This window comes from Mustela lutreola, chromosome 1, assembly GCF_030435805.1.
Source record: "Mustela lutreola isolate mMusLut2 chromosome 1, mMusLut2.pri, whole genome shotgun sequence".
NCBI classification, from domain to species: Eukaryota; Metazoa; Chordata; class Mammalia; order Carnivora; family Mustelidae; genus Mustela; species Mustela lutreola.
The window spans coordinates 32,546,714-32,565,882 of NC_081290.1; the positions used below are offsets into that span (position 1 = coordinate 32,546,714).

At 40.1% G+C, this 19,169-nt stretch overlaps 1 protein-coding gene across 8 annotated transcripts in view; it reads right to left on the reverse strand.

The window, feature by feature from the left end:
* The window catches only part of GRXCR1 (glutaredoxin and cysteine rich domain containing 1), a 327,600-nt gene that overhangs the window by 165,925 nt on the left and 142,506 nt on the right, over positions 1-19,169 (reverse strand). For 5 of the 8 annotated variants that reach the window (XR_009350873.1, XR_009350876.1, XR_009350877.1 and 2 more), the window contains exons 5-6: positions 15,065-15,200; positions 598-671 (exon numbers count right to left, since the gene is read on the reverse strand). The exons of 1 other annotated variant lie outside the window; for it this stretch is intronic. The gene's annotated coding sequence lies outside the window, so the exon portion shown is untranslated. Of the gene's footprint in view, positions 1-593; positions 672-15,064; positions 15,201-19,169 lie in introns of all 8 variants that reach the window. 2 more of the 8 variants (XM_059162451.1, XM_059162440.1) reach the window with 2 other exon arrangements.

The window sequence follows — 19,169 nt, forward strand, 5'->3', positions numbered from 1 at the left end:
AATGACCAAATCTATAATAATTGCTTTTGTTGGATGATGACTTCCCCTCATAGGCTGTGTATTCAGTGCCATTTTTTTTTCCTCCAAACTCAGCTCTAAGCTCTGTATCTCTTTTTACTATTGTGATTATCCTTCCACACTTCTGCTCTCTACCCAGATGTGGAACCAAGAACATATTTAGTAGGAAGAGACACATCCCTGTTGGGGTCCAAGCAGGAAACAGCTAACCCCAAGGTAGTTGGCACAGAACACGTGCCGTACCACTACCTGGAAAACATATTTAAGAAGCCCCCCCACCCCTTGCCACAGTGTCTCAGAGTTGTTAAATAACTGAATACCTCAAATCGTATGGGCTGCATTCTAATCCTCGGGTATTAATGTTATTTCATATTTATAGAATAATATCTAAAGTGCTTTCTCACAGGCTTCCTCAACTGATGGCTGCTGACACAACCCTGGGAAGCAGGTAAATAAGACCTAATTACACTCATTTTATAGCTGAGGAAGCTTAGAGTCTTAAATCTATAAGTCAGGACAAAAATCCACTGTCCATAAAGCCAGACAGATATATGTTGTAATTCCAGAGCACTCACTCACAGAAGTTCTCCATCTTTCCATTCATCACAGCTTCCTCCACACTTGCAAACCAGTTGTGAAGATGAAGTGAGACACTGTATAAAGAAAAAGTACTGGCATTTTACTACTGAATGCTCATTAAATAACATTTCTCTCCCCCTTCCCTTCCCTCAGAGTTGTGGGTCTGACCATCCAGCCAATAAATGGCAGAGTTCAGAAGACAACCTAGCTTCTGATTCTTGACCAAGCAGAAAAGTATTAGCTCAGGGGCCACGATTCCCTTCTATACCCACACTTTAGAGCTTGTCCATACCATGAGAAAATGGCTGCCACAGAAAGACAGGGGGCAGATCCACATTCTGTGCACCCTGCCACTTAACACAATTTGGAAGCTCCTTCTTTAAGAAAAGAATTCAAAATTGAGAATTTAAGATTAAGTGTAACAGGGCTATTTAGTTAGAATAAAAGAAGTCACAGCAAATTATAAAATTTTTAAAGCTGACTAAAAACAAAAACATTCCAGGGGCACCTGTGTGGCTCAGTCAGTGAAGCGTCCAGCTCTTGATTTTGGCTCAGGTCATGATCTCAGGGTTGTGAGATCAAGCCCTGCATCAGGCTCTGTGCTCAGCTCAGAGTCTGCTGGAAATTTTCTCTCTCCCTCTCCCTCTCCCCTTCCCCCTCTCATGCTCTAAATAAATAAATAAAATCTTAAAAAAATTAAAATATTACAAAACCCTGAAAAATAATATATTTATTATCTCCTTCCAGGAATATCTCTCTATACTACATTTTCCTAATTTTTTTTTGCTGCATTCTTTTTGATTACCTCTTCATGCAACAATTTTGAAACATTACTTAAATACAGAGACTAGCAGAATAAGTCAGTCTTTCTTTGAGCATAGTCAATTGTTTTACTTTATGGGAGACAATTTTATCTGGAACTGCCAAACTTTACTAAGGTAAGACATTCCATCTGATGTGCTGGAATGTGCAAAATGTGCAACTCTGCAGTTAATCCTACTGCTTTCGGTTTATGCTCTATAAACATAGGAATTTCTACAAATTCTATTTCATATAATTCTCATCAAAGGAAAAAAAAAAGATGACGTGTTACTGACTAGAAAGAACAGCTTTAGTTAGGTGTCAGTGTGAACCTCCATTTACAATTTTCCACATCTGAAGGGCAGTTGAGAGAATTTTCCAGAGTAGTTTCAGTCTCCATATATTCCAAGGTTTGTTTTACCCCTTTTCCTACATGTTTCTGTAAGCTGGCTTATGGCATACTACTGTGCTTTTAAGTCAAGATGCCAGACACATCATACAGTGGGCATGGTTTAGTTAGCTTATGTGTACGCCAGGGTGATGAGCAATCACGCAGGTATATTCTCAGATGACAGCAAACTATGCAAAGTAGCTCATAAATTCCCCTCATCAGATCCCCCCAAAAAATGCATTCTCTGACCCCACACAGCAGGAGAGAATTCTGGAGGGGGACCAAGTAGTCTTAACTGATTGCTGTTAAAGCACCTTATTTTGTAAAATTTTTCAAATTTTACAAAACATACGACCATTAGAACTCATTGCTAGGGCCGCCTGGGGGACGCAGTGGCTTAAGAGTCCAACTCTTGGTTTTCGCTCAGGTCGTGATCTTATGGTCATGCGTTCGAGCCCCGCATCAGGCTCCATGCTTAGCCCTGCTCAAGATTCTCTCCCTCTGCCCTTCCACTCATGCTTTCTCTCTCTCTCTTGCTCTCTCTCTGAAAGAAATTAATAAATCTAAAGAAAGAAAGAGAGAGGGAAGGAGGGAGGGAGGAAGGAAGGAAGGAAGGAAGGAAGAGAGAAAAGAAAAAGAACTCATTTCTAGGGCCCCAGAAAGCTAGTGTAGCGGAGAGGGGCATGTTAGCTTTACTGCAGGGAAATCCACTCCTGGAGGGACCCATTCCAAAGCATGTTCAGGGAGCCAACTTAATGAGACGTCTCAGTTTCTGATTATAGGGGGAAAACATTTCTAGGACCTCTGGCAATTTAAAAGGATACGTTAACTCCCCGCAAAGACTCCCTTTACCCCACTTTCAATTAATGTATTTTCTTTGACCACTCTTGCTGTTTTGAAAACTTGAGGAGTATCTAAGCAAAGAAAAGCAAAGGACTGCTAGCTGGGAAGAAAGAATGTCTAGGTATTGGTTGCTCACTCCAAGACATTTGACACTTGAGAATATTTTGTAACATTTTACCTATAACCGCCACCTTGATCTGCCTCTGTTGTATTACCATTTCAGATTCACTTTAACCCTGAAAACTCCAAGCTGAAAAGCTTCCGGGCAACTAACCACGGGTGGTTTCTGTGTGCTGGCTTGTTTTTTTTATCACCACGGATCTTTGAACAGTCACTGAGCTAATTCGATTTTCAGGACCATTAATCTGGAACTTCCAATCAAAGGAGAGACGATGCACCTCCTGGATAGGTTTGCAGAGCAACAGCAACTGTGGCGACAGCATCTTAAAACACCCTGGGCTGCCTCCAGATCAGAGTGTGTGCCCTTTCCCTGAGCCCCGACCTACACAAGGATGGCTGCTGGAATGCCCCAGAGAAGGGGAGGGAGGCAACAGACGCTTCTGCTTGGCATTTTTTCACTGTTTGTCATCAATACAAACAAGCCTGGCCTTCCGGCACAGTGAAATGGACAGCACTTGGCTTTGGAAATCCCATGGCTTCCACTCTGAGTCTTTGGTTTTGACCGCTTGGCTTCCCTTAGTGTCCAGAATTCTCTTTCTTTACTGCCTTTCTCCCCTCTAGTAGCCTGGTTTTCAGGAAGATCGCTGATCTAAAACAAAAGCAAAATGCCCACACTCAGCCATCTCAGGTGCAAATGGGCACACCTTAGTGTCCCACGGACAGCACTGATCAACCCTGATGCCCATTAAAGTTACCTAGGGGCTTTAACAAACACTGGTACTTGGGCTCTAACCCAGACTAATAAGAGCAGACACTCTGGGGTCAGGTCTAAGCATGCGATGTTTTTATAGCACCTCCCTAGGTGAATCTATATGGTTATTTTGTGTTCAGAGGGAAAGGAAACATAAGAGGAAATCTGAAGCTCCATTTGTGAAATTTCAGGCACCAGAAAACAAGGGAAGTATTTTAGGGAGCAGATGGCAGAGGGCTTTTCCAGCACTCTTAAAATCCCTTCAGTAGTCGATTTACTTCCCCCATTCCTAGATAGAGCCTGCTATAAAAATGCTGTACCTATAGCAACCAAATGAGAATTAAACCGACCCACTGAAGTGCCAATATCTGATAACAATCCAGTCCCACAACATCTGTAAAAAGTTGCTCTTCTATTTCAACTATGGATTTTACCAGCTATGTTGTGCACATCACAAATACTGACACCAGATGTCATTCTAAAACAGAAACGTTTCTTTCTCGGCCAATGTTGTTTGTTAACAAACACTACGTGAGCACCTGCTGTGGAGACATGCACAGGAAGCGATTAGGAGATTAGGAAGTATTGGCAGAAATAATCCCTCTTTAGCTATAAAATCCTATGATTCCGAGCTAAATCTCTTCTCTGAATGTTGAACACTTTAGAACGATCTCTTATGAGATGGAATTCTGGAGGCATCAAAGACCAAATTATCTATCCAAATTGTCTCCTTTCTGATCTGTCTGAAATTCCCATTTCTTCTCATTGAGTCAATGTAAGTTTCATAGAACTAGTTTGGAAGAGGGGGACTCCACTGTAGGACCTACTGATCCCTTGGCATATATCTGGAACAAATCTCTCAAGATTTCGAACCCTGAACCAGAATATTCTGTAGGGGAAAAAAGGGACCAGGACAGCCCAAGACTCCACGAGATGTGTGAACACTGCAGGCCTGGAAAGGACACAGACTCTCTAAAGAGCAGAGCAGAGCTTCAAGCACATGGTCCCAAGGAGGATAGGAAACTGAGGTCAGAAGCATATCACACCACAGTCTCCACCTACTTCCCAAGTGTCACCTCGAGAAGGCTGAGCCTCTGTGTATTCAGGACAACCTGTCACCGTTTGAACTTTTCTGCCTCTATGACCTTCACTTTACTTGACTTTTTTCCACTAGTTTCTATATGGCTTCATACAACCTGACTCCTGCTTCTGCCTGCTCCTAGTTTCTACCTAATTCTACTTTTCACCAGCTGTCTCCACCACTATCTCTCCTCATATATATAGATTAGGATGATATCCTTTAAAGTTTTTATTTATTTATTTGTCAAAGAGAGAGAGAGAGAGCAGGGGGAGCAGCAGGCAGAGGAAGAAGCAGGCTTCCCATTGAGCAGGGAGTCCAACATGGAACTCGATCCCAGGACCCTGGGATCAGACCTAAACCGAAGGCAAATGCTTAATGGACTGAGTCACCCACATGCCCAAGATGATGTCCTTTTAAAAGCAAGTTGAAAAGTGAAGCATGGGTTATTGGGAAGCAGAGGAGAGGTAAGATAGGTGCTGGTCACAGGAACTAAAACACTGCATATTTAATAATACATAGTAATGTCAGCACTGAGCAGTAAATGTTCCCACTTTTAGGAATGTGCTCATCCCTACCCACTTTTCCCTCAATTCTTGTAGTACTCTCTCTCTAGAAAGAGAATATTTAGAGCACATGTGAAAAACTCACAAAACCACCAGTCCAAATGGAAAAGATCTGGGTATGAGCTTTCCCGCTAGTTAGTGAGCAAGACCTGAGTCCAAATTAATACTATATACTGTTCTTATGCAGAAATTCTGAAGTTAACATGATCTGTAAGAATTATGGGATACAAATACAATGTATTTTTATGACGTTGTTTTTGCCTGCTATCTCCTTTAAGAAAAAATAGCATTTTTAGACCAACTGCCTTTATATAATATCATTAGAACCACACACTAAGAAAATTGATGTTCTGAAATATTCTGTACTTCAAGCCAAAAACATTAACTTATGCTTGCTTTCATTCACTACTTATAACCCATATAAAATAAAGTTACTTTGGATACATTGCAAAGTAGGTCTAGATTGGTAAAACAAGCTGAATTCAGAAGTTCCCAATCAGTGGCAAATGATACTGAGAGAAGTTCTAATGAATGGCCAGTATGTCCTAAATATTAGGAAGACATAAATAAATATATCTCAAATGAATCAGATCCAAATTACTGGCTCTAATTTTCAAATTTAATTATAAATATAGACAATTTTGTGACAATGTAATTGAGATTTACAGTTGCCCTAGGTTCAAAAAATTTTGCCATAAAAATCTTAGCATTTTTTGCAGCAATAGCTTGCTTGCTAAATACAATGACAGTAATTAACTAAAAAAGAGTATGTTTTTGAGGGGAAGCGTGGTGTGAATTTTCTTTTTTGATGGTATTTGAATTAGCCAAGGAAGAATAATAAATTGAACAAAAAGAACTGTATTAATAAAATGAATGTGGCAAAACTAGAGTAGAAATATTATTAGCACCAATTTATAATTGCATGAAAATCACTGATAATTGCCTGTTATATCTCCCAGGTATTCAATGTTAGCAGAAATTGCAATGCCTATGTATCTCTACTAGTGGATTTCAGTCATAATAATGTAATCAAGACATTTGGACAGTTACATCTTCATTGCCTTCTGTCACTTCATTTACACAATTGAATCTTCTACCTAAGTAGAAGATATCCCCAAATCGAATAATGTCTATAATGAATACTCTTCCTTCTACTTAGTTCTACCTCTCCAAGTGACCTTAAAAAAAACTACATTCACCACATCTATATCTCTGCAGTAAATACCCAGCAGTGCAATTGCAGAGTCATAGACGAATGGATAAAGATATGGTCCATATATACAATGGAGTATTTTGCCTCCATCAGAAAAGATGAATACCGAACGTTTATATCAACATGGATGGGACTGGAAGAGATTATGCTCAGTGAAATAAGTCAAGCAGAGAGAGCCAATTATCATATGGTTTCACTTACTTGTGGTGCATAAGAAATAACACGGAGGACATTAGGAGAAGGAAAGGAAAAGTGAATTGAGGGAAATCGGAGGGGGAGATGAAGCACGAGAGACTCTGGACTCAGAAACAAACTGAGGCTTTTGGAGGGGAGGGAAGTGGGGGGTTGGGTAAGCCCCCAATGCTTTTCCACTTTGGAAAGCACTTAAGGAGGGCACGTATTGCCTGGAGCACTGGGTGTGGTGCATAAACAATGACTCTTGGAACACTGAAAAAATTAAATTAAATTTAAAAATAAAAAATAAACAAAATTTTTTTAAAAAATCTTCATTCAGTAGTTAATAAATATCAGAGCCTTCCATAGTTTCCTATTGTATGTTGGTTCTACTCAGACTTCTGAGTTTGGGAGACACTATAAACAGAATAAAAGATAAAGATTAGGAAAGAATACATCTATTGCCTTTAATGTGACCATCTTTATAGCTGCCTAGATGCCTGAAACACCAAAAAGAAGACTATTTATTCATTCATTCATTCATTTAACACATATACATTAAATGTTTACTCCATGCCAGACACTATTTTTGGCACTAAAGATACAGGATGAAGAAAATGGGCAAAATTCCCTGCCTTCCTAGAGCTTACATCCTCATGGAAATAGACTAAAAAAGAAAATAACATACTAAAATAATTAAATATTAATTGTTAAATGAATGCTATGGAGAAAGACAAAATAAGCAAAGAAAATATCATGTTGGCAAATAAAGTTTCCAATTTTACACAGACTGTCTAGGGTAGACCTTCTTGAGAAGGTAACATCTGAGTAAGGATCTGAAGGAGGGGAGGGACGTGAGCCATGCAGGGAACTGGAGGAAAAGGGGAAGAGGAAAAGTTCAAGGCTCCTGAGGTAGAAGCATGCCTAGGGTGTTCAAGGAACAGCAAAGAGGACAGGGATACCAGACGGAAGAGACCAGTAGATAACATGAAGGTAGATCAGGTGGCATAAAATCAGAAAGGATGGATTTAGTAGGGCCTATGAAGGGATTACAATGCTTTTCCACTTTGACTCTGTGTAAGATGGGAAGCCATTAGATACTGTAAACAGAGAAGTGGGATAATTAGATCAATGTTTTAAAAGGAATCACTTCAGTTGTTCAGCTGAGATGAGACTGCATGGAGCAAGAATGGAAGAAGGAGACCAACTAGAAGGAAGCTTAGCCTGCATTTCCCCAAAAGCAATGTTTGACACAATGGCTGCCCACAGATAGCTTATTTTGTAAAGTGACCCCAAAGGAAAGAACTGGGCCCCTGAGAAGAATAAAACAGGGAACCAGAACCAGTGAATGTCTTTACAAAGCTAGCTGCTGTGAGCAAGTGGGATTCCATGCAGGGAAGCCTCAAAGCTGATACTCAGAACTGTCCACTCAAAAGATGAAAGAGGGCGTTTTTTTCCCACCATTTTTCTCATTCCCTATTGGTCAGGTGTCGTCCCATGGAGACATAATTCTCTTTAACTTCCAGATCTGAAAATGGAAAGCAAAAGAATGAGGGAAGTTCCCATGGATATCACACTTAGGAGAGGCAAAGAAGCTCTGGAGGAAATCAAGAGATGAGAAAGCTAGAGATAATTTGAGGGGAGCTACCACTAGATCACACTTAACAAGCAGCCAGGTGTGGAAGCAATGGCTGGAGTAAGAACTTAGGTTGAGAGGCTATGAGGTAGAGCACAGGACTTTTTCCCACACAGAGAACTTCTGCAATAATCTACAATGGCAGTTTGAACAAGAGTGGTGACAGTGGAGGGGTGAGAATCTGTCAGGTTAGAGTACATTTTTCAAGGTAGGGCCAAAACCATTTTCTGACCAACTTAATGACAAGTGTGAGGAAAAGAGAGTTTTGTGGGGTTTCTGTTAACGGAGTAGGAGGAAACTGCAAAACACTGAAACTTGGGAGAAACATTGGGATCTTTGGCTTTGGATATGTTACATTTGATCTTCCTATCAGACAAAGTAGAAATCTTGACATATGACTCTGGAATTAAAGCACAGGGGAGAGATCCAAGCTGGAGCTATAAATTTTGAGGGTCCCAGCACATTCTCAGTATTTGAAACCATAAAATTGATGAAGATCACCAAGGACATGAATATAGACAGACAGAGACAGAGAGAGAGAGAGAGAGAAGAGTTTCGAAACTGAGATGGGGAGCACTCTATCATTAAGACATGATATAGAGGGAAAGAAACCAGCAAAAGAGATTGAGAAGGGAGCAATTACTGGTACAGGAGGAATCCCAGGAGACACTGTGCTAGAAGCCAAGTTGAGAAAGTATGTCAAGAAAGAATGAGGGATTAAGCTTATCAAATGCTGCTGACAGGCCAATGGACCCCTAAATTTAGCGGTGAAATGTCATTGATGACCATGACATGAAGTACCTGGGCCCAAAGACTGTTTGGTTTGAATTCAAAAGACACAGAGGAAGATTTAGAGTTTGTGTATCTGAAAAATCCTTTCAAAATGTTTTGTTGCAAGAGGAACAGGAAGTCAGAGGGTAAAGTGGGCACAGAAAGTTATTCGTTAGATGGAAGAAGTAATGACATTTGAATGTGGATGGGAATAATCTACTTGAGTGGGAAAGTGACGGTCTAGAAGACAGAGAGGATAATTGCTCAAGCATTGTCCTTGTCCTTGTCCTTGAGCATTGAGTGGGAGGGGACTGAGTCTAACACACTGGCAGAGGAGTGTGTCTCACTTAGCTCGCAAAGCTCAATTACACCAATGGGAAGAGAGGTAAAATCTGTGGGTAAAAGGCTAGTCCTAGGAGCTTGCTGACGTTCTTTCCCAGTTCCATTAATTTGAACAGTGACGTAAAAAGCCAAGTATGGGGTCAGGAAAGGAGATGCTGGAGCTTTGAGGAAAGAAGAGAATGTATATACATTTGACATTAAGGAAAATGAGACGTGAAGAGTAATTGCCAGGTGTTTTAGTCCACTTGGATGGCTAAAAGAGAATATGGTGGCTTATGAACAATGGAAATTTATTTCTCATTATCCTGAAGACTAGAAAATCCAAAGCAAGATGTCAGCAGATTCAGTGTCTGGTGAGGTTTACTTCCTGGTTCACAGACAGCATCTTTTCGCTGTGTCTTCCCATGGTAAAAGTGGTGAGAGAGCTCTGTGGGGTCTCTTTTATAATGGCGCTAATCTCATTCATGAGAGCTTCACCCTTATGACCTAATCACCTCCTAAATGTCCCCCTTCCTGAATACCATTACACTGAGAGTCGCATTTAAACATAGGAATTTGGGGAGGGACATAAACATACATTCTATGGTATCAAGTAGCACTGAGGGACGATTAGAGGTTCAGGGTCATGAGTTTAAAATGATCCCAGCCATCCTGGTGTCATTTTCTTCAGCAAGACCCAGGTCTTCAGGTAAGGACACAGCAGAAGCAGAGTTGGATTCAACCAGGGCTAGGGCTTAGCCAGTGACTCCAAAGACTATAAAAGAGTCAAGGAATTAGGAGTGTGTGCAAAAGAATGACTTTAGTAATTACCATGGAATTGGGCTGATATGGAAGGACACAAGGACATGAAATGTGAAAGAGTGAAAAGTGTTAGACCAATCATTGCAAGATCAACTCCAGCTCTACTGCCCTATAGTGATTACAGCAACTATCTCCAAATCTAGGACCATTGTTTAGAATCTTGGGCTCCAGGAGCACTGTTTTTAATATTTAATTTTGAAATAATTATTGACTCACAGAAAGTTACAAAAGTAATCGTGCATACCCTTCACCTGTGTACCCTTCCACCAATGGTAACATCGTTTATCACTGTCATAAAATACCCATGAGCATTCTCAGGATATTGGGTGCCTTGCAATCAGATTAAATTCAATGAAAGAGTGCACAAAAAAGAAGCAGCTCTCACTCAGTTGTCTTCATATACTTGCTCTCTCTTTCATTTGCATACAGTGCATAGCCTTTGAGCCAGGTGAACAGACCTGGGTCCAGACACACTTGGGTTCAAATCCAAGCTCCCCTTTTCATTGACTTTGGCATCCTAAGCTAGTTATATTGTGGTGTAGGGCTGATAAGTAAACCTCAGTATCACGTGCTCCTTTTAAAATTTACATATCTTGGGCGCCTGGGTGGCTCAGTGGGTTAAGCCGCTGCCTTCGGCTCAGGTCATGATCTCAGGGTCCTGGGATCGAGTCCCGCATCGGGCTCTCTGCTCAGCAGGGAGCCTGCTTCCTCCTCTCTCTCTTTCTGCCTGCCTCTTTGCCTACTTGTGATCTCTCTCTGTCAAATAAATAAATAAAATCTTAAAAAAAATAATAAATAAAATAAAATAAAATTTACATATCTGGTAAAATCACGAGAGCCTCCAACAGCCTAAACACAGGTTCCCCTCCCCATCTATTCCTGTACTAAGGTTGCCTAGCCTAAAGACCCTCCTTGCCAAAAAGACCAGCATGGTTCTTGATTATCCCTGAGTAGTAGTTTTCATTTCCCAATAAACCCTTGGAATTATTCAAATCAGCTAAGTTATACCCTCCCATAGGAACCAGGAGTCATTGCTGATTCTGTAAAGTCTATAAATCCCACAGCCCCCCAATTGTTTACTCTGCTCCTGAGCACAAATCTGTGTGGTCCTGCAGAGTGTGTGGTGTGCCCCTTCCCTCTGTGAACTACTCTTGACCTCAGCCATCCTTTGCTTTGTGTCCCACCACCCCAATAACTCTAGGGTGGCAATCCCTCCCTTTCCAACAGGGTGAAGAGGGGGTTATAATCAAACTTTCTAACAAAAATCTCTGAGAAATAATGAAACAATCATAGTTGTAAGGGAAGAACACAAATTGGAAACAGAAGTCCATGGAACTTCTTATGGAAAGAACCCAACTATAAACACACCCATATGTACACATGAAATCACCATGTTGATCAAGATATAGGACATATCCAACACGTAGTTGCAATTTTGATTTTCTTAAAGAATGTATTTATTTATTTGAGAGAGAGAGAGCAGGGGGAGGGGCAAAAAGAGAGGGAGAAGCAGACTCCCCACTAAGTGCAGAGCCCCATGTGGGACTCGATCCCAGGACCCCAGGATCATGACCTGAGTCAAAGTCAGATGCTTAACCAACTAAGTCACCCAGGTGCTCTGCAGTTTTGATTTCTGTTTCACCCAAGAGTGTTTTAAGATAGTGCCTTCTAATAGCAAATTTTCTTGTGTTTATATTTTAGTTTTTAATGTCTACTCTCGTGCTGCATGTTAAATACTGTGGCTTGTACCATTTTGGGAGTTTGGAATCTATTGAGTTGCTCTTGTTATATAATAATACATAGAAAAATATTATAAATGGTACTTAGTAGCTTGGAAGCAAAGATATATTCTGTCATAAATAGAATTCTTTATATCCTATGTGTGGTTGCATAGACTAGTGTACATATGTGTTTCTACAGGATTTTTTTTGCATCCCCAATGGTCTTAATATGTTATATTTTTAATCAATTAAAAGTCCTTTTTCTCTTATAAAAATTAAAAAATATATCTTAGAAATAAAAAAAATACACATCACCTCTCTCATCTTTTAATCTATAAAATGGGAATTCAAATACAACCCCTTGTCCCAAATCAAATAAACTATCTTACGCAGTCTCTGTATGAACAAATAAATACTCCCTTTCTCTCCCTGAAGATGATGCCTCAGTTGCAGAGTGCAAGGGCCACTTTCTTCACAGTGATTCCCTCACCTTTCTTAGAACTCTTTTGACAGTTATAATATTTACTACGCAAATGGTATGTACATTATCTTCTCATATGTATCCATTTTCCCTGCCACTTCCAAATCTATAAGAGCAAAGTGTGTGTGTTTGCTTTTCTATGCCTCAAAACACTTTATTCAGTTTTGCAATCACAGTAGATGCTCAATAAATTAAAATAAGAGCTAACATTGATTGTTTACTGCAAGTCAGGCCCTGAGCTAAGAGTCCTACAATAACCTTCACAAAGGATGAAACAGTGTTTTCCTTATCCAAACACAGTGGCTTAAAGCAACAATTATTATTATACTTTATGATTTCATGGGCCAGAAATCAAGGCAGAATTTAGCTGGGTGAAACTTCTACATGATGTAAATGAAAGTTGCTCAGTGCTATCTGGCTGACAGATGGGCAGGTCTGAAAGGCCCAAGATGGTCACACTTTCATGTCAAGCACCTTGGTGGAGAAGGATGGAAACCTGGGCTCATTTGAGACTGTTAACCATAGTACTTGGTGCACTGAGGATATCAAGACTTCTTACATGGATGTACAGAGCTCCAAGAGCAAGTGTTCCTATGAGCAAGATGGCAGCCACACAACCCTCATGAAGTCACATGGTATCACCTCACTATTCTATTGCTCAAGCAGTCACAAGCCCACCCATTTCAAAAGCAGGGGACATAGACTCAACCAATCGATGGGAAGTATGCCATAGAATTTTTGGCTTGGTATTAAAGTCACTAAAGATATCATCCCCACTCTAAGAAAAGTAAATTTGGACTTAGAGAGAAATTGAGTAACTTGTCTTAGGTCATGCAGCAAGACAACAGTGTTAACACCTGAAGAGGATGTCCACCAACTGTACCCCCAAGTAGGTACCCTACCATATCAGAATTACATGTTCAATTAAGATACTTACTGTTGAAATATTTTAACACTCTTCAAAGGACCCATAGCATATAAAGACAGAGCTGCTTCTTATAGCCCATATATTCCTTAAACAGATACAAGTCTCAGCATATAGTTTACAGTAGAGGGAAGATTTATCACTTTGCCAGAGCTAGCATATGCTTATGACACATTTATAGGAGTGATTGAAATGATTTGGAAAGATGGGTCTAAGCTGCGTCACAGCACCCAAGATTATGAGGCCTCCTAAAAAGAAGACTGATTTAGAGGCATTATGGCTAATGCGGCTGCAGTTGAAAATTGCTCGGAATTTGCATAGATGTGTCTTGAAAGCAAAAAGCTGCCATGGTCTGACTTCTCTGGAAACTGTTTAATTAGTATATTGAATATTAGTTCATTTAATGCATGCCCTTATGGTAAAGGGGTGTGTGTGTGTGTGTGCGCGCGTGCGTGCATGCAGGTGCACACATGCACACTCAAGTGTGTGTGTGCAAATGTGTGTGTGTGTGTATGTGTGTGTGTGTGTGTTTCTGGCAGGAGGTGTGGATAGGGGCTGGTAGAGACCAGTATTAACACATAATTCTGAACACATTACTTTGTACAAAAATGACCCTATCTGTGGAGAATTCTGGCAACATTAGTGACTAGCAGAGCAGCAACAGGGCAGTGGGAAAAATAGAGAAGATGGTGGCACTGAGAATTAGTTTCTGACATGAAATCGACTAAAGCATTCAAGGGCATGGGAATAAGGCAGCGTGATGCAGTAATGAAGCAGGAGAGCTCCCGCAGCTGGGGCTGGAATCCCAGATCGGGCACGTCACACTGACTGCAATTTGAACCAACTGTGCAATGTCTCTGAGCCCCAGTTTCCTTACATGCAAAGCAGAGGGGATAACACGAGAGTAAAGCATTGCAGCCAAAATTATACAGACTGCAAGGACCGTGCCTAGAAATGGGTCTGGCACTTTGGAGGCACTTAATAAATGCTTTCTGATGATGGTGATTATCAGGAGACTGCAATTCTTCGTCTCCTCTGATCAAGTTCCACGGATGGCAGAAACACTGCCATCAGATTCCCTTCGTTATGTGAAGGGCATGTTAGCACAGGGCTTAGCCTATATTAAGAACGCTGTAACTATTGTGATATATAATGAATACGGGCATGAATGAATAACGGGCAGAAATGGAGAAGAGCCAAAAATAATGGGGTTAGGGAAGGCTGTGGCAATATCTCCAAGTGGTTAAGACTACAGACTTTGAAGAGAGACACGCCTTGGAAGATCCACTATGTCCATCAATAGCTGTGGGCCCCTGGGAAGACCATAATACTCCCCTCCCGAGTTGTGCTGGTGGTTAAAGAAGTATTGTACGTTAAGTGCCCTGCACAGTGTATGCCCAAAGAACACACTCCAATACCCACTGCCACCCTTGTTACTACTGTTAATAATCTAGTAATGGACCCTTCCTTCCCCATTCCTTGGGTTTCTTCCTCGCTAACTGTGAGTTCAATGCCTTTCTGCATACACCCAATTAAACAAGAATTTGTTGGCTTTCGTGTACATTGTGCAGATCTACCAATCTGGCTTTTTTCCTTTTCTGCTTTAAATGTTTTGGCTCTAGGTTCACGCTAGTTCTATTGATTGCTTTAATGTCACATCTAATGTTTCTTTAACTTAAGGAAGATGCTCAGCTTCACAGGAGATTGGATATAAAGCCTCACACTATAATTATCAAAGCATGAGACTTTCAGCCAAAATAAAATGATTCACACCCTATTTCACCTCTTCCCAGCAGTTGATAGGTATGCTTACTTGATTTAATTTTATTTTTTTGTTCTCTGTAATGGCTTACCTCTATTAATTATACACGAAGCACATTCCTCCCCAAACTAGTAAGCAGCTGCAGCATTTTGGTGTTTTCATCCCCGAATGTCCAACTCACGATTGATTTTGTAATTCGAAGAGATGGTTACACAGTCCTCTGAGCTCTGTAATGAAATGTGTTTGTTGTATTTTGTGTTCCACCGAAACCTGACTCTTTCCATTACCTTTCTTTTTAAATTGCAAAAGCAATGCATGCTCTGGTCTACACATTGATTACTGAACCAAAGGGAGGTGTTCTTTCATAGTATTATAATCCTTAAATGCACACTATTTTACGAGTTCCATTCAAATGCAACGTCTGATTCAATCAATACCGAGTCTCTTTTCCCTCTTAATGAAAATACTGCAGTACTATGTTAAAGGAATGTTGTAGAGAATCTTCTGTCTATGAATCTTCTGAAAATGAGTCCATGTACTCATTTTGGGAATGTACCCAAACGGGAAATGTACAAAGGAAACATACAAACAGCCAACCAACACAGGAAATAATGTTCATCTTACTATGTAAGGGAGAAAAGGATCTATGTATGTAGATCCTTCAACTGGGGCTCTCTAATCAGACTGACTGTACGCTGAGGGAGAGAAGATCATACAAATGTACTGAATATATATGTTACACGATATACAGGGTCTTCATAAAATAAAGACCCAAAGAAATGGTTAACCCTGAGTGCTTTTACACTATGTTTGATGGAAAAAGTCATGGAAAAAATGTGATAGAACAAAGGGGTATGAGCCAAAGGTAATAAACTGGGCAAAACTTGAAACGGCCAGCCATTTCCAATTCCTCTAGGTGTCCCACTCTCGGGCGTCAGAGACCACAATGCTGCTCTTTTCTTTCTTCAGGTACGGGGAGCACACCTCTCACAACCGGGTCTAAGGACCTGCTCTGGGGAGGAAGGGGACACCGGAGAGTCCTTCCAGCACTGCCATTTTCTCAGATTCCTTCAGCTTGGAGTATCCAGCATGCCGTGTTTGGGGATAGTGTGTCTGAACCCCAACACAGCCTACAGTCTTACAAATAAGAATATAACCTGCAGCTATCTAGTGCTTTCTGTATACAAGTTCTATTCTAGAAGAACCAGAACTGATTCACTTAATTCACATAAACCACCCTGTACAAAGACACCGCCCAGGTTTGAACACAGATCAACTAGAGACCGTCCTCTGTAGCCTAAAACACTGGGCTCAGAAGAAACGTACATAAAGCAACATAAAATACTAAATTTCACCTACCAGACTGACCAAAGATTTTTGCCTAAGTGATGACTCAAGGATGATAACAATGTCGTGAAACAAGCTTCCTTATAATGTGATATGAAAATACAGATTAGTACAGCCTTTCTCTAAGCTAGTTAAGCGCCCCAGTAAATTTATATCTTTTCATCCATGAATTATGCTTCTAGAAATCTATACTTCAGAAAATACTGGGATGAATTGAAAATTCTATGCTGGGGACTTCTGAGTCTGGCTGCTCAGATTGGGTTCTAGTTCCACTGACTGCCAGGAGTGTAGACTCGGAAGTTAGCCAAATTCTCTATGCCTGGTTCCCCTATTATAAAATGAACATCATCATATTACCCAGCTCTAAGCTCTGCTGGAAGGATTCATGTCCTTAATACATGTAAAGTGGTAAGAAAGACCTGCCACACAGTTGATGCTATATAAATAGTAGCCATTATATACACTGCAGAATGACTTATAATGGGAAAAATGGTGAACTCCTAAATGCCTTAAAATTTATACACTGCAAAATGACTTATAACAGGAAAAATGGTGAACTCCTAAATGCCCTAAAATTTATAAATAGTTACAAATACTGGCTCATGCTTAAATGTTACATTCTGTACAGTGAAATAGCACATAGCCATTTAAAATATTTCCAAGTATTGGGGCGCCTGGGTGGCTCAGTGGATTAAGCCACTGCCTTCGGCTCAGGTCATGATCTCAGTGTCCTGGGATCGAGCCCCGCATCGGGCTCTTTGCTCAGCGGGAGCCTGCTTCTCTCTCTCTCTGCCTGACTCTCTGCCTACTTGTGATTTCTCTCTCTCTGTCAAATAAATAATAAATAAAATCTTTAAAAAAAAAAAATAAAAATAAAAATAAAAAAATAAAATATTTCCAAGTATTTATTGAGAAAATAAGAAAATGCTTGTGAAATAGTACTATACACACACACACACACAAAAGGAAACAAAATTTTAAACAGGGCCAAATTTAAATTACATATATAAATATGTTTGTGTGTTGATATGCACAAAAAATGTTGATAAAAATGCACCCAGATTTTTAAATCCTGGAAGTTTTTGTGGTGTGACATAGCTATGTGCCACACCAGGCACAGAGCCTGATGCAAGGCTCCATCCTGAGATCATGACCTGAGAATCAAGAGCCACCCAGGTGCCCTAAAAGTGTTCTTGATATTGCAAAATTAATGCTTATGATCAAAAGTTCATTTCTCTACCTACAAGTTATAGAGAGAATTTACATAAACCTTTGAGCTAACCTCTCTAGGCCTGCCCACCACACACATCATTGCAGGACCGTGGGCAGGCATTTCCTTTCTTCCTGAAGGGACAAAGAATGGGTCATTACCTCTGAGTGAGGCAAGACAATCAGGCACTTTAGACAGAGCCAGTTTTTAGATTCCTCTGGTAATCTCTTCACTTTGAGAATGATTTCAGCATAAAACCCGAGTGAGAAAGAAAAAAAAAGAACACTCTTTCTTAGAAGCTGTGCTGGTTTGTGCTATAAACCGAAAGCGGAAACAAGAAAAACAATTTAATGACCCAAACTGCCAATGTATTAATAAGGAAAAACAGCCAATATGTTAATAGATCTGAATTTAACTTTTAAAAAAAATGTGCTTTTAAAGATCTAACAAAACAGTACATTTGAAAGAAAGATGGCTGTGAAAGGCAGTGTCGTTCATTAAATATCCACTTTCTAATTCAGATTTCAGGATATTGCATGGAATTTTAATGCCTTAGAACACAATCACTTAAATTTGATAGTATTTCAGCTCTTATCACAAGAAGGACTGTCATTTCCTGTATGAAATACTATTCAGTTCTAAAATGTTCCCTTGAATTTCTTGCAGAAGATTTTCATTCCAACCTGGCCTCCTGCGTTTCACGCTATTACTAACAGCATTCTGTAAATATCTTTCAAAGTTTTATACGAAGGTGGCAGAATGCAAATCCTGAAAAGCAATACAAACCTGCAAAATGTAACTGGACTGTCAGGAAAAAAGAGTTGTTGGCAACATATACAGGAAATTCATTTTGCAATCAGCCTGGGTCTTATCAAGGTTCTGTTTGCTTTGCAAATACTGATGTAGTAGAAATCCGAGAGGTGATTCAAGTTGTTTACTAAGTAATCATCCAATGTTCTGGTGCTTAAGTATGTGGCATTAGTTAGAGTTCATAGAAAAGGAACTCCCACAACTCAACACACACACGCCTCTTTTATCTACAGATGATGAAAGAAGAAAACACTGCTTTCACTTATTTAATGTACCAATCAACCCAACCCAAAATAAACAGCAGGGCAATTGGTTTCTGTTTGTCTTTGGAATTTTTTTAGGAGCAGAGAGGCAAAGACATGAAAAATTTGATTCTCAGTCTTGCCCACCCAGATGGAGGGAAGACATTTGTGATTTACAAAACAAAAACAAAACAAGCAACCCTTGTTACAAATCCTGAACAGGTTTTGTAAGCAAAAAGAGGAGAAGTGAATATCTCCTCACCTAGAAATGTCCTTGAAGCTAGAATGGAAAAGAAAGGAACAACAGCCCAATTGGCCAGGGGGTTGGGAGCAAAGGGATCCTATGGGATCTCAAAAAATACATCTCTGTCCAGCCTCCAGTCACCAAATCTGTAGACGAAAAAATATGATTTGAAAAAAAAAAAAAAAAACCCAACTACTTATCAGTTTTTCTTTTAATAACAAAGATATACAAAGAAAACTAAAATTAACTATAATTCTTAACATTACTGTTGATCTCATATCCTGCCTCCAAGGATTTTCTCTATGCACAGACCCTTTTACAGATGATATGCTACCTCCATGTG